The sequence below is a fragment of the Uloborus diversus genome, chromosome 7, assembly GCF_026930045.1.
Source record: "Uloborus diversus isolate 005 chromosome 7, Udiv.v.3.1, whole genome shotgun sequence".
Classification (NCBI taxonomy): Eukaryota; Metazoa; Arthropoda; class Arachnida; order Araneae; family Uloboridae; genus Uloborus; species Uloborus diversus.
The window spans coordinates 154,126,591-154,141,410 of NC_072737.1; the positions used below are offsets into that span (position 1 = coordinate 154,126,591).

The 14,820-nt window shown below is 31.9% G+C and overlaps 1 protein-coding gene across 1 annotated transcript in view; it reads right to left on the bottom strand.

Moving 5' to 3' along the window:
* LOC129226010 (zinc finger homeobox protein 3-like) overlaps nt 1–13,825 on the bottom strand; it is a 156,563-nt gene extending 142,738 nt beyond the window's left edge. The window contains exon 1 of the mRNA XM_054860584.1: nt 13,749–13,825. The gene's annotated coding sequence lies outside the window, so the exon portion shown is untranslated. The remainder of the gene's footprint in view (nt 1–13,748) is intronic.
* Nucleotides 13,826–14,820: the final 995 nt, after the last annotated feature.

The following is a 14,820-nucleotide window of genomic DNA, read 5'->3' on the forward strand; positions in this document are numbered from 1 at the left end:
AAATGGTTGCTAATAATAAACTCGGGCAAGTTATATGTACTCTTAATTTTGCTTGCTCAAACGCAACCCATAAAAGTTATACCGATTATTAACTGGCTTAGATATGTAAAAGGAAACCAAACAATTTAACAATGTTGAAGTACATATTTACTAACTGTTAAACAGACATTCGACACAGTGAAATGTACAAAAAATTAAAGCAGAGCAAATTAATTATAGTTTTGCTGTTTTACACGTACATGGGATGATGGTGATGAAAGTCTACAAACTTTTGTCACATCAGTATCACTATCTTCAAAACAAAACGATTTTAAAAATTTTATGGCTTCCTTCGATATCGTTTGCCTTTTTCTCTTCATGTTAGATGATCTAACGCTACTCAAATAGGGATCAGAAGTTAACAAGAGTCTATTTAAAACGTCTTCGTTACAATCCTTTCTGGAAATTTTTCTGGTGAATTTTTCTCTGTACTGCCGAAAATGCTTGTTTCTGGCTTCTGCGGCCTCTTCCGACAACTGACCGATTGGTAACAAGGCATGCGATATAGTACTCGGAGCATGAACTAGTATCTTGTGGACTATTGGTGACATAGGTTGCCAGGCATACAAATTTACATAATACTTCGCAGTATCCATGGTATACATGCCAAATTGCTCCACATTTATGTCGAAACCCCAAGATATCACCTCCAATATTATTTTAAATCGGAGAATTAGTTCTAAATCTATCCTTGTAATGGCAGCTGCTTCATTCACGTCACCAAAAAATCTACGAGACGTGTTTCCATCATTCGTGTTTCCATAGCCTACTTTAGGTACGTCAACCAGCAATCCCATTTTATTCTTGAATTCTTTTCGAATTATCACTTTGGCTGCCTTAATTTGATCTTTTTCATTTTTCTTTGTAATATGACCTTTGAATACTCCTGCTTTTATCTTATATGATAAATGTAATAAAAATTCGAAAAACCGAATCCTAGCGTGCAGAATAGATAGCTCGAATTTAAAAGTCTCTGGATCTTCTGTCCTTTTCGCTGATAAGTCATTAAAGGTTTTTGACGTGCTACCGCATATTTAGCAGCGCATAGTAGATGCAGTGTCAGTGACCGCATTACACACTTTGCCGTCCACCATTGTAGGCAGTAACAAATGTTTTATTTTAATTGTTTCACTAACATTTGTTGGAACTAAGTTTTTTGCTTGATTTTCTATATACCAAATCTCTTCGTTTTTGATGTCTTTGTTCTCTTTAATAAACCTTATTCTAATAGGTCTGCAAAATCTAGGTGACGATGGACAAGGATTCTGCCAGATAACATTATTGCCAGACATTAATCTAAGAGGCACAAGAGAACTGAGGAAAATGTGAGCATCAGTGCCATCCTCATTTTCAAATTTTTGTTTGTACTGGCTTTGCTTTAATCCGTCACAACCCCACTTAAAAATCAACACAAAATCTGCAGCTTCTTCATGACTGTATGCTTGGAACACTGGCTCTAAATACATGCACAATCTAATGACTGTGTGATCTACTAAATCTTGCAACTGTATTTGAGCACAAGTTTCATCGACAAACGTTTTCGGATAACATTTTCGCTTTGCTTTTTGTACATATTTATAACAAGGATAAACATCTTTGTTAGCCTGCTGTATGACTTCATACTGACTCCTAGACAAATTAGCTTCAACAAATATTGCTAAAACCTCTTCCGGCGAGTGGTTTTTGATAGTAATGCAACCAGCAGTGACTGCTTTTCGAAACTTTGTTGCTCTGGTTGGAGACTTATTTATGTCTTATATAACTTTTGCCACGTCTATGTTGCCTATGGCACGATGACTCATTTGAGCAGCATACGATAATTCATCAACAGCAACATTTTTTCTTAGTTCCGATGTTTTTCGGCGCTTCGTTCTTTCACTCGATTCTCCGAAATCCTTACTGGGTCTTCCTAATGGTAAAAGACCCGGAACTGAGTAGGTAGGTAACATAACCCCTTCTTTTAATTAATTTTGGTTGTTTTCTAGAAATCGGCTTTCTATTCTATTACATGTCATCCATTTTCGCATGTAAACAATTTTAAAACTGTTAATGGTGTTTTTAACTTCCGACAATTTTTCGCAAGGGCAGTTAGTAATTTTAGCTAGATTTTTAATTAGTTCTTTAAACTTTCCATCAAAGGACCTTTCTGTACTGCCAATTAACATCTTATGCAGTTGTATTCGACTCATAGATGTAACAGAAGCCTGTGAACCTAAAAACAACCGAAAAAAGAGAAATAAATAAAAATCGCATTTGCTCTATTGATCGCGTTATTATTTTTTCGGGCAAATTCGGGCAAACTTTTAGTTTAGATTATCAAAATAGAGATTCCGAAGTATCACGGGGTATAATTTTCAATGAGTACAAATGAGTACAACATGTTTAAAAACCTTCACTTTTTTAGGAATTGCAAAAAAAACAGATATAATTTTTGTGAAGTTTGACGAACCGTACTAATGTAACTATAGTAGTTTAAAATAAATAAAAACTGATGAATAATAGTGCACAAACCTTGCTCAACCCCGTCCATAGTAAATTACTTCACTAGAGTTACTTTTGACGTGAAAATAGTACAATGAAGTAACTTCGAGAAACAGTAATGACTCAAACGAAGACAGCCGTATTTCGAAAGCTCTAAGTTCTGACTGCTGGTAAATTCGACTGGTTAGTCTCAGTGCAGAGGGAACACTTCCACGTGATGCCAAATTTATCTACCTTTTCTGAAATTTAAGGTCAAAGCTACTCATTGAAGTTTGCATTTTCGACTTTTGGCCAGCTTTTTGGCTCAAATGCCCCTCTGTGCGTTGATTAGTAGAAAGAAAATTAATATCTTTTTGATATTTCCTACAAATAATTAACCCTAAGAAAGAAAGAAAGAAAGAAAAAACAGAAAACCCTGTTGGTTAATTAAAAGTTCAGAATTCCATCTCATGAGTTCATCCAAGTTTCTAATGTCAGCTAGAAATTTATTGGGGAGGGAGGGTGGCATGGCTGATAAGATTTTAAGCAAAAAATTGAACGACAAAAAGAAAAAGAAATTCATTTGCAAGAGGAAACGCAAGTTGAAAGGGCACATTTTAATCAATAAAATTCATAATAGGAAAAATTGAGTTTATCGCTGCAATTATAGTACCAAATTTATAAGTTAAAGTTCAGTACGTTAGTTTGAGAAAACTCTAACAATTTTTTATGTTTCATATAAAAAATTCAGCTATTTTAAAACAGAAAATACCTGTCGATTAATGAAACTCAGAACTTTAATTGACGAATTCCTCCAAATTGTACACTTTTTAATTGGGGTGATGACCGAGAAAGAAAACATTTGGAAAAAAAAAAGCGCTTTTCATTTGTGAGAAAAAACCCTAGTTGAAAAGATGAATAATAAATAAATAATCAAATAAATTATTACAGTAAATATACAAATTTATAAGCATAAGTTTGGAAAGTTGATTTGTGATATAAATAACAATTTTCGATATTTCACACAAATAATTGAGCTTTTTTAAAACAGAAAACACCTGACGATTAATTAAGCTCAGAATTCTATCTTACGAAATCCTCCATGTTTGCACACCTTTCAAAAATAAATAAAATGAAAGCCGACAATTTAATGGGGGGTGTAGCCAAAAAAAAAAAATTAAAAAAAAAAACTGAAATTGAAAGGACGCATACTAACAACAGAAATACATAACTTGCAAATAAAACAATTAACGCTGCAGTTATGTGACAAATTTGTAAGCAAAAGATCGATAAGTTGATTTGTGACATAAGTAACAATTTTTGATACTTTGCGCTTTTTAAAGCAGAAAACACCTGTCGACTAATTAATCTCAGAACTCTATCACACGAATTCATCCATGTTTGAACACCTTTCAAAAATAAAATGAAAGTTGACAATTTAATGGGGTGTATAGCAAAGAAGATTTTACGTATAAACGAGCTGATATGTGCATCACATGACTTCCTTTTACTCCAATTTCGTTTCATTTCCCCATTATTGGCAATTTTAATGTGATCCAATTGTTTACTCTCTAAATATCACCAACAATGGATAAATTAAAACCAAATTTTAAAAAAAATTTAAAAATCGCCAAATTTGTCACCAAGTTGGCGACCAAAAGACTGGCGATATATCGCCAAGTGTCCGACAAATTATAATACTTGAGTTTACATCGAAAAGACCTCCTGAGGAACATCCGAATGCAACCAAAAGGGAAGGTGTACAAATAGATCCCACTTGGGGTCTACGTACCAAATTTCAACTTTCTAGGACATACCGTTTTTGTGTTATGCGAGATACATACAGACATACGCACATACATACGTACATACGGACGTCAGAGAAAATTCGTTGTAATTAACTCGGAGGTCGTCAAAATGGATATTTCGGGTGTCTGTACGTTCCTAGGCATATATCCACGTGCAATCGGGTCGAAAAAAAAACTCAACATTCATTCGGGAGTGAGAAAAATGGAAATTAAGGCCGATTTTTGAGTGAAAATTTTTTCGCGAATACAATACTTCCTTTTTTGTAAAAGGAAGAAAAATTAAAGAGTTTGAAGGAAAAAGAAATTCATCTTCAAAAGAAGAACATTCTACCAACAAAAATACCTAATTTTCAAATAAAATTTGCAAATTAGGTATTTTTGTTGGTAGAATTGCAACTATGTGGCAAATTTGTTGCCACATAATTGCGTTGCAATTATGTGGCAAATTTGTAAGCAAAAGATCGGTAAGTTGATTAGTGACAAAAGTAACAATTTTCGATACTTTGAGCTTTTTTAAAGCAGAAAACACCTGTCGCTTAATTAATCTCAGAACTCTAACGAATTCATCCATGTTTGTACACCTTTCAAAAATAAAATAAAAGCTGGGAATTTAATGGGGGGATGGCCGAGAAGTGAATCCGGAGACGCGTTTAGAACTTCTGCAATAAATCAATCCCAGGTATAATAAAGAGCGAGTTAAGCGGTGAAAAAAATAAATAAAAAAACTCATCCAGTCGCGAAGGCAGCTTTGAAAAAAGTTCGAAAGAGCGGAGTTAGGCGGGAAAGCTTGACGTCTTCATTTGATGGCGACGCGATTCCAAGTATTTAGCAAAGGTGAGAACGACTCGAAGGAAGGTAATTTATAGCGGAAACCATTTTGAAAAGTGGAGATCCAGATCATTAAGCCTAAACCTGTACACACAAATGACCGTTGTTTTAATGACGCTCATAGGGATTGAGATGTTGAGAAGACTGAAAATACGATTGATAGGCGTAGAACGCTGAAGTGGATTCAAAAGAAAGACTTATCTTTTACTCTAATGATTCCTACTTTATTAATGCCATGGAGAATTATAAATCGATGTCGCAATTTCGAACACATATAAAGTCGTTGATTTTATTTTTGATTACATGTATGTTTGCTGTTACAGTCTTTACAAGCCTTTTAAGCTTTAATAGTTTGGAGAAGCGCCGATTGTGTGTCTCGCATTTCAATAGATTTATAATTTGTTGCACTAAACACTCCACAAAGAGACCAAATCTTGCATTGTGTGAACTTCATGGCGGATATACGAGGCTCTCTTGTGTTTCATCTTTTATACTTTTTCACTGCTACATTTGCGTAATAAACTATAATGTTTTATTTCATCTTAAAATTAAAAAAAAAAAGCACGTGTGTTTTATTTTGTATTTTCATATTGAATTGTAATAATATTTGAATGCAAACATACTTGTCTTGTGCCAGCTAGGCTGACAATTTGGGGTGCGCTATGTTTGATGCTAGTTTGATGCTAGTTTTCCAACTGTACTGTAATTTGGTGTGAAGTCCGACTTCCACAGTACACACATGCCATAAGGACCCGTTTATAGGGTAGGCAATCATTCATACCACATTCACACAAAGAAAGGAAAAGGACAGGAGAGAGAAAGTACATTAATGTCCGAAACGGAATTCGAACCCGGGACCTCCTCATCGCAGTCAGACTTCTCGGACCACTATAGACAAGACAGACGACTACATAATGATTAAAATAAATTAATGAATTTAAATTAATTGATTTACTTTTGTATTGGAATGGTTTCTTTCAGTCAAAAGTACTACTTTTAGTCATTGAAATGGATAGAATAAGCAAAATAAAATAACAAGGACCCAGAAAATACTTTCATTTTCCCAACAGTTTTTTTTTTTTTATAATTTTTTAAAAGTCCGATTTTTCAAACAAGGCGTGGTCTTGATGACGTCACAAATGATGCACTTTGCCGCATATTTCTACCGCGATTCCACGTTATGATAATCAAGAAGTGAATTAAATATTGTGCTCTACGCTTGCTATCAACCATATCGTTGCCAACACGTGAGTAAAGATGCGATTTAAATTTTTGCACTGTGAATGGCAAAACTGAATGGCAATTCATGATTTGTGATGTCATCGGCAGAAGCCGTAAACAATGAAAGCGCTCCAATTTAAGTATATATATATTTTTTTTAATATTAAACGTAAACAAATTATTTAAAAAATGGTAAGATCCTACGTTTTTAAGCATGCTCTTTCAGAAAAAAAAATACTTTTAAAATTTTGGAAACGACCCCATTCACAGCTGCTAAAAATAAAGACTAAATTGAAAATTATAAAAAAAAGTAGAATCTTCATTCGAAGAAAGTTTTTTTTTTTTGTTTTCTTCTTTCAAACTACCTCACACTGAGAGTGATATAAAAATTTTGAAGAAATTATTATTACAAGAATTCATTCGATCGTATTTTCGGTTTACTGAGAAGGATCTTTCCATTACAAGGTTTTAAAAAAATATTAACAAACACATCGATGAAGTTCAATGGTAAATTTACTTATTGAAAGCACAGTGCGTGATCTAGTTCTGTATAAAGTGGAAAATGAATGTGAGTGATATAGTTATAGAAATATTTTTAAAGTTTTTTTTTAACTAAAGACTTTTTCAACTAGTTTGGTTCGCACCAAAAAGTATGAAATAAAATAAGTACATTATGCCTTGATTACAAAACTCAAAAGTTTGCAGTTAATCTTGATATCTTAATATTTAGGTTAATTCTAATGCAGCCAATAAAATTTAAAATGAAAATTCTGAAAGAAGAAATATTGGCGAAACAGTAAAAGCTATTTGTTTAAAGCTGTATATCACCAATTTCGTCTTTCAAATTTTTAATTTAACTTTATTAGCTAATTTAGAAGCTAACCTACATATAAAGACATAGAGATTAATTTTTATTTTTGAGTGTTCCTGTTGTAATTAAGACATCATATACATATTTTATTTCATTATGCTGAGTGCGAATCAAGCTTATAGAAATAGTGTTTAAATTGATAAAAACTTTTTTTATTTTTTAAAGACATTTTTATATTAAAAAAACCCAGCAACCAAGAAGTTAAATGAATGGAAATTTGTATGCGTCAGAATTATTTAAATGAATTCATACAATACCTACCGATGGGCATGTATTTTCCACCATCAAACAGTTAATAGATCTGATACAAAAAATCAACTACAGCTGATTTTAATTTTTAGAAGAAAAATAATACTGGAAATTCAGTTTCCAGTGCAAGAGTAAAAAGGACTTGAAAAATTACCTTTCTATAAATTAATAGATCACAAAGGTTTTATAGTTTAAATTTGGCTACGAAGACAAAAAAATAAATGGATGTATAAAAAAAAGGGAAAAGAAAAGAAAAGGAAAAGGGAAAAAAAATAAAAGGAAAAAAAAGGTAATGACACAGTTTTTTTTTTTTTTTTTTTTTGAGAGAGAGAACAGCTCATGACTAAACAGAACATAACTTTTTTCCATCAATAAATCAAACCAAATAGAAACAGTGTTTTAAATGAGTCCATATTAAGGTTCATTGAAAATCATAATTTATATAAAGATGCTTAAACAAGTAGCATAAGAAAAGACGACAAAAAGAAAAGTCAAAGAAAAAAAAGAGCAAAACTCATTATTCCGCATGTACTCATAATCTTCTCAAACTTTTCATACAGAGTGACACAGCGAAATAAGAGGGCAAAGAAAATTTCATGTCTAATCTCTGTAAGTCACGATAGCATTGAATGATTATCTTCAATCAGCCAAGGGTGAAAAAATTCCCACACAAAAACATTTTTTTTTCCAAAACGAAAAACGGAAAACCTTAAAAATGAGTCTAGGATATGAACACGTTCTGAGACAACGCTTCATCGAATAGAGAATTGTTTCTAATCCTTGCATCAATTTTAAGAAAAAAAAAGTTAGGGCAAAAAATATCTAAACCACGCCCAGTAAGTGAAACGTCAGAAGCTCAGAGGTGACGCAATCAAAAAAATTTGACCAATCCTTCGTCTGAGAATTAATAAGTAATAAAATGAATTCACGGATGATTTTCTAAGAATTAGACAGTGTTTGGGTATGTTTTCACAAAAAATGAAAAAAAATGACTTTGTTTAAATAAAAAGAAAAGTAAACTAAAAGTGAAAATAAAATTAATTAATATATAATAATCTGAGGATTAATAGCTATCTGGATACGTTCTGATTAGAACAGAAAAGTATGACTTTCTATGACTTAAAAAAAAAAAAAAAACTAAAATGAAAATAATAATGAAATAAGTTAATATATGATAATCTAAGGATTAATCACTCTTTGGTCATATTTTGTCTAAATATAATAAGTATGACTTAGTTTGATTTTAAAAAAAGTAAAATGAAAATAATAATAAATAATTTTGGACTTAGGTGGTATTTTTCAGAAATACCCTTTTTTACTTTACTTTTCTAAACAAAAATATTTAGAACTACTGTCTAACCACGGATTGTATGGAAAGGCAAACATCCGGTTTGCATGTGGAAATGGAAGCATCTATTAGTTTTCAGGGATGTCACAGATTTTGCGGATTGCCTCTAAATTAAGTAGAGTCTCATTCAAATGAGAGGGACACGCGCATCAAATTTTTATTTTCCCCCTCATTCAGATGGAGTCGCCTTAACTGGATGTTTGCCAATTCCATACAATCTGTGGTCAAACAGTACTAAAGTGACTTTTTATTACAATTTCTCTCTCTTTTTCTCCGTTTTAATTTTCCCTCCATTTGAAACCGAATTTTGGCAGCCCATGTATTTTCCTTCACTTCGATATGATTTACATTTGCTGTTATTTACACCAGAAAAATTTAAATATAAATAAGTCGGTGGCACCAATGAAGCTTTAAAACTAAAGCTTGACACCGGTTTCTATAATATAAGGAATACTTTCATTTTTTTGTTAAAAATATTGTTTGAAATTGACATTTCGGCGGCCGTTAGTTAGATAATCTTAATGATACAGATTCATACGAAATAATGTGAGACATTTGTTTCCTATTTAAAGTTGTTAAGTAACCATAAAAGTGATCAATTGCATTAAAAAATTAAATTCCTAATGATGAAATGGATTATGGCAGGGAAAGAAGAGATGCGTACCATTTTGATTTTTAACGTTTAGAATGTTTAGCCTTTTCCATTAAGACAAATAAACAAATGAATGAATAAATAATAGAATAAAAAGTAAAAAAGATAAAAACGTAATATTAAAAAAAAAAAAATAATTTCTTCCCTACCCCACATTTTCCACGATTTAAACTTTTATTTAAAATACAAAGTGCGAAAACTGGCTTGATTAAATTTTTTGGGCGTGATTCCGATTTTCAATGCTTTAAAGATCCTTGAATAAAAATATCTCTCGGACAATAAAAATATATCTGTATGCACATACATTGCTAAGCAACTGACATCCCAATTAAAAATAAAAAAAAAAAAATATATATATATATATATATATATATATATATATATATATATATATATATATATATATATATGTCGTAAAGACATGCGATAGAAGTGAAACTTTTATTTTTTCTCTTTTCTTACACTCTCAACTGTCACTTCACCCGCACGTTTTCTCTCGCACCACGCTCTTGTTCTTTCTACGCCTGACTTTGGCACATTCACAACAAAATTGTTCATTTCAACGAAGAAAATAGATCATAAACAACAAGAAAACTAAACCACACTCGAAGTACGCTTTTTAGTTGTTGTCAAAAACAATGAAAAATAACAGTAATTATAAAGTTAATTTTAATAATAAAAGTTAAAAACTAATTTCAAGGCTGAACTTAAGCAAAGTGGGTTACGCTTTCAAACTGATGAATTCATTTGAATCAAAGAAATCTTTGAAAACCTGCATCGTTTAAAAAGTTTAAAATACCCAAAAATCCCCAAACATATGATTGCTTAAAATTAGCCTGGAACTTAATTTGTGAAATTTATTAACAATATTAACTTTATAATTGATATTGTTTTTCATCGTTTTTGGCAACAGGAAGAATTTTAACTGATAATTACTATTATTTTTCACTGTTTTTGTCAACAATGTTAAAAAACAACTGCGTCACTTCCGCCAAACAAAATTTAGCTGATCAGAATGTCAAAGCCCTCGGATAAAAAGTTTCACTTCAAAAATACATTAGGGGTCTAAGTACCCTTAACCTTCAAAATTTTCGACTTTCTGGAAAAAATATATGTTATGCATAATTTGATTCTAAACAATTTGATACCTTATTTTTTACCATACGCCAAAAACTTTTCAAGTTATCGTAAAAATGCGTAAACTTTCCCCCTAGAGATTTATGTTAACAGCAGCTGTTTAAGCCTCTTTTTCTCAGGTACCGGTTTCTTCGGTTTTCTCGTTTTGCGCGCATGATATCTCAGAAAGTTTCTTATGTATTTCCGTAAAACTTTTTATACATGTGTGTCTGGTATATATTTATGATCTGAACCTAAATTTTAACTAAAAATGAAAGGTAATATTAAAAATATATATATATTTGTGCCCAAAATTTTGGAAATTTTTGATTATGACTTGGAAAATTTCAAAAAATAAATAAATAAGTTTAAAAAAATTAAACAAATTTAGGTTCAGGTCATAAATATTAACCAGACAAACAAGTATGAAAAGTTTTACGGAAATATATAAGAAACTTTCTGAGATATCATGCGCGCAAAACGAGAAAACCGAAGAAACCGGCACCTGAGAAAAAGAGGCAACAGCTGCTGTTAACATAAATCTCTATGGGGAAAGTTTACGCATTTGTACAATAATTTGATAAGTTTTTGGCATATGGTAATAAATAAGGTATCAAATTGTTCAGAATTAAAATATGCATAACATATATTTTTTCCAGAAAGTCGGAAATTTTGAAGGTTAAGGGTCCTTAGACCCCTTAAAGCTAATCATAAAAGGTTAAATTTTAAGCCTACATCTAAGGACACACACTCTTCTAAATTCTAGCGGAACAAGGCGAAACCAACTCAATGGCCGAGAAACACGAGACTGTCTCGTCAGTCTTGTTCTCGGCAGTTATCTTCCCTCGACATCTCGGCCTGGAAGGATACAAAAAAAGACCTCGATGAAGTCTTTCGATACATTTAGCTTATTTGGCCGGTATCGCGTTTCTGTGAGCGTTGCTGGTTACGTTGGTGGGACGCCTAATTAATCATCACCGTAACTAGACAGTTGCGACGGAGAAACTGACACCGCTTCTAATGTCCAGCTGCTTTTTCCTTTTTTTCGCGCCAAAATAGTACGCTATTCCACAGTTAGCACAATTACGAGTTTCTTTTTGGTTATATCTTTCAGCTCTGTTGCCGTAATTTTTTTGTTTCTTTTTTATTTTCTACCAGTACTCGTAAACATTATTTCATTCACATTATTGATGTTGTTTGAATACTCCAGCCATGGGAAAACCGAACTTAGGACAGGAATTCTCAATTTGCCGAATAGACTTTCAAATTTTGCCGAATGATAAAAGACAGATATGCACACATAAGCAGATCTAATGAAAATGAACGTTCGAACATTTAGAAATTGCAATATTGCAATTTTGTTTCGAAATTTTCGGGATCGTCTGACAAAATTTGCCGAATAAGGAACTTTTTGAGAGGTCACAGCGACTTCCTATCCCTTGCCCCTGACTCTAGCTCAGTGCTTCTCAACCTTTTCACTCGAGGGCTGCCCCTCAGATTCCTTTTCATATCGTTCTCGGAGGCAGAATATGTCTGAAATTTAAAAATATTTAAATGTTTTCTAGGTGACTAAGAAACTTTTGGAAAATGCAAGGAAATAACAAACCAAAAATTGCCGCCATCATTACCTGATGCATATAATGCAAAGTGGGTACATGTTTTCTGGAAACAAATTTCTGAATATTTTGCTACAAATTCGTAACAAAGTTAATTAATACAGGGGCTCCTAAGCTTGTGCACATAGCGACCCAATTTTCAGAAATCTAAACTTCGTGTATGGCGCACTGATTCTTTTCCTTTTTTTTTTCTTTTCAAATGCTCGACTAGAAAAATACATCACAAAATCCTTTTCTTTTTTCTTTCTTTTTCTTTTTTTAACAATCAAGATTGCTTTCTTCCTGAAATTTGCCGTTTTTAAAATTTTCTGTACAATATTGGGTATGAATTAAAAATCGTAAACGAAAGACTGAAATGCATTCAAAATTGCAACATTTAGAAACAAGTCAACTACAAGGTTCAGAAATTTCAGGGGGAAAAACTGTACAAACATTTTAATTTGAAATAATCAAAGTAAATATTCTTTCTTTACGGAATGCTAGAAATTTCTTTTCCCTGAAAAGAAGAGAAAAATAGCAAAGACGTATTTATGTTTCCATTTTTTGCAAAATTAAAGAGCAAACGTATCGAAATATAAGGATCTGTGTACAACACATATTAAATCGGCTGTAATTAATTTAAATAAAAAAAACTATTTTTAATAAAAAAGATGAATTAAGATTAATTAGAAATAATATTTTAAACTATATTTCGGGATTTTTACTACATTTATACAGTAGAACTATAGCTATCCGAATCAATTGGGACCAGACACCGGACCCCATTCGTATAATCAAAAATTCGGATAATTGAATTTTTCAAACTCCAAAAAAAAAAAAAAAAGTTATTCTATTTAATTACTGCATGCATGTTTAAAATGTGAGAAAATAAGAACAACTATTTTGGAAGAAAAAAGCATCTGATTAATTATGTGAACGGCAACACTTTAACATTTTGACTGCACTCACAAGTGGTACACATAAGAAACCCTGGCAAATCGCAATAAGTTTAATTCTCTTTTTTTTTTCTGAATTTCTGAACGCAATTCGGATAATCAGCCTTTCGGATAGTCGGCGTACGGATAATCAAAGTTTCGCTGCATAAGAGTAAAAATAAAATATGTACATGTATAATTTCTTTTTCCCAGCAGTTTTAACGCATATTTTATTGATTGAAGCGTACACGTCGATTAGGCTCATTACTCAAAAATTATTCCCCACACAAAGTACCTTTTTTAACGAGAGTGTCATGATCCATTTTAGATAATCAGCATTTTAGAATGCGAACGGCGCTTTCAATCAGAGCGGCGCACACTTCCAATCTCATTGGCTTTCAGTGGCCGCACAATTAAATTGAGAATAGGTTTTTAGCATTATTACCTTTCAATATTTACATAAAACCAGTCGTTAACTTTTTCCTTTTTTTTAAACATTTCCCTCTTCTTTTATTCCCAGCGCATCGAAGTCATTAAAAGCTCCAATTCTAGACAAAAGTGCAGTTCCAAATATGATGAAAGAACAACAATAATGAAAAGTAAAAATTTTCTAACTATATCTTTACCGGCCAGGACTGAAGAATCATGACTGGTGTTTCGTGAGCTCTTTTTCCGTCTCCATGGCAACAGCTATTACTAAAAGTTCCAATCACGAGTAGCCCGCAAATGTGTCCTTCCAAACATAATGACCTGAAAAATAATTTTAACTCGTTAGGAGTGAAAGAAACAGAGTTAATACTCTTAATAAATAGAATCAGTTTTAAAAGCTTTTTATTATTATTTTTTTATTATTTATTTTATCGCCGTGCATTGACCACCTCAAATCGGTCCTAAAATTTTCGTAACTAGATAAACTACGAGATAAACTACGTGTTAACTTCAATTTATTTTTTAATTTTTATTTCATCAAAAATGCGTGCATGGCAAAGGGCAAGAGGCCACCGCCAGCCACATGGCTGCTAAGAAACAAATGACGATTTAAATCATCTGTCAGACTACCATAGATATTTTTCAATCGCCATTTTTTTTTTTTTTCAAATCAATGTCAAGAAATCAATAACAACAATAAAATAATAATAATAATAATAATAATAATAATGACCTCAGAGTGTACAAAAGACTCTGTACAAGTTGGAAAATTTTCTCCACCAAAATCAAGATGCAGCCTTTATGAATTAATTCAGTTGTGCTCAACCACCGGTCCGCGAAGCTGACCAAATCCAAAATCCCAATCAGTTGAAATGTCAAAAATTTGGAGCTAAATATTTAGAAACTAGTTTCCGGGAACACGGGCAAGAATTAAAATAAATATCAAGATAACAATTCTTGGTTAATAATTTTCTTTGTTATTTCATGTTTTTCCCTGCTATTTGGAAAAATTTTGAGTATTTTAAAGTTTTATTTGTAATCTGGGGAGCAAGAATCATTGGAGAAAAAGTAAAAATAAATATGATTAACTGACGAGTTATTATTAAATTTGGCGGATTATTGATTTTGGCGGAAAACATTTTATCAATTTTTTTTAGGTATTTCTACACTCTGACGTCATCATTGTTATTTATTATTATTGTTATTGTTTTCTTGACATGGTTCGATTTTTTTTTAAAAAAAGGTAATGATAACAACAATTCTTGATCA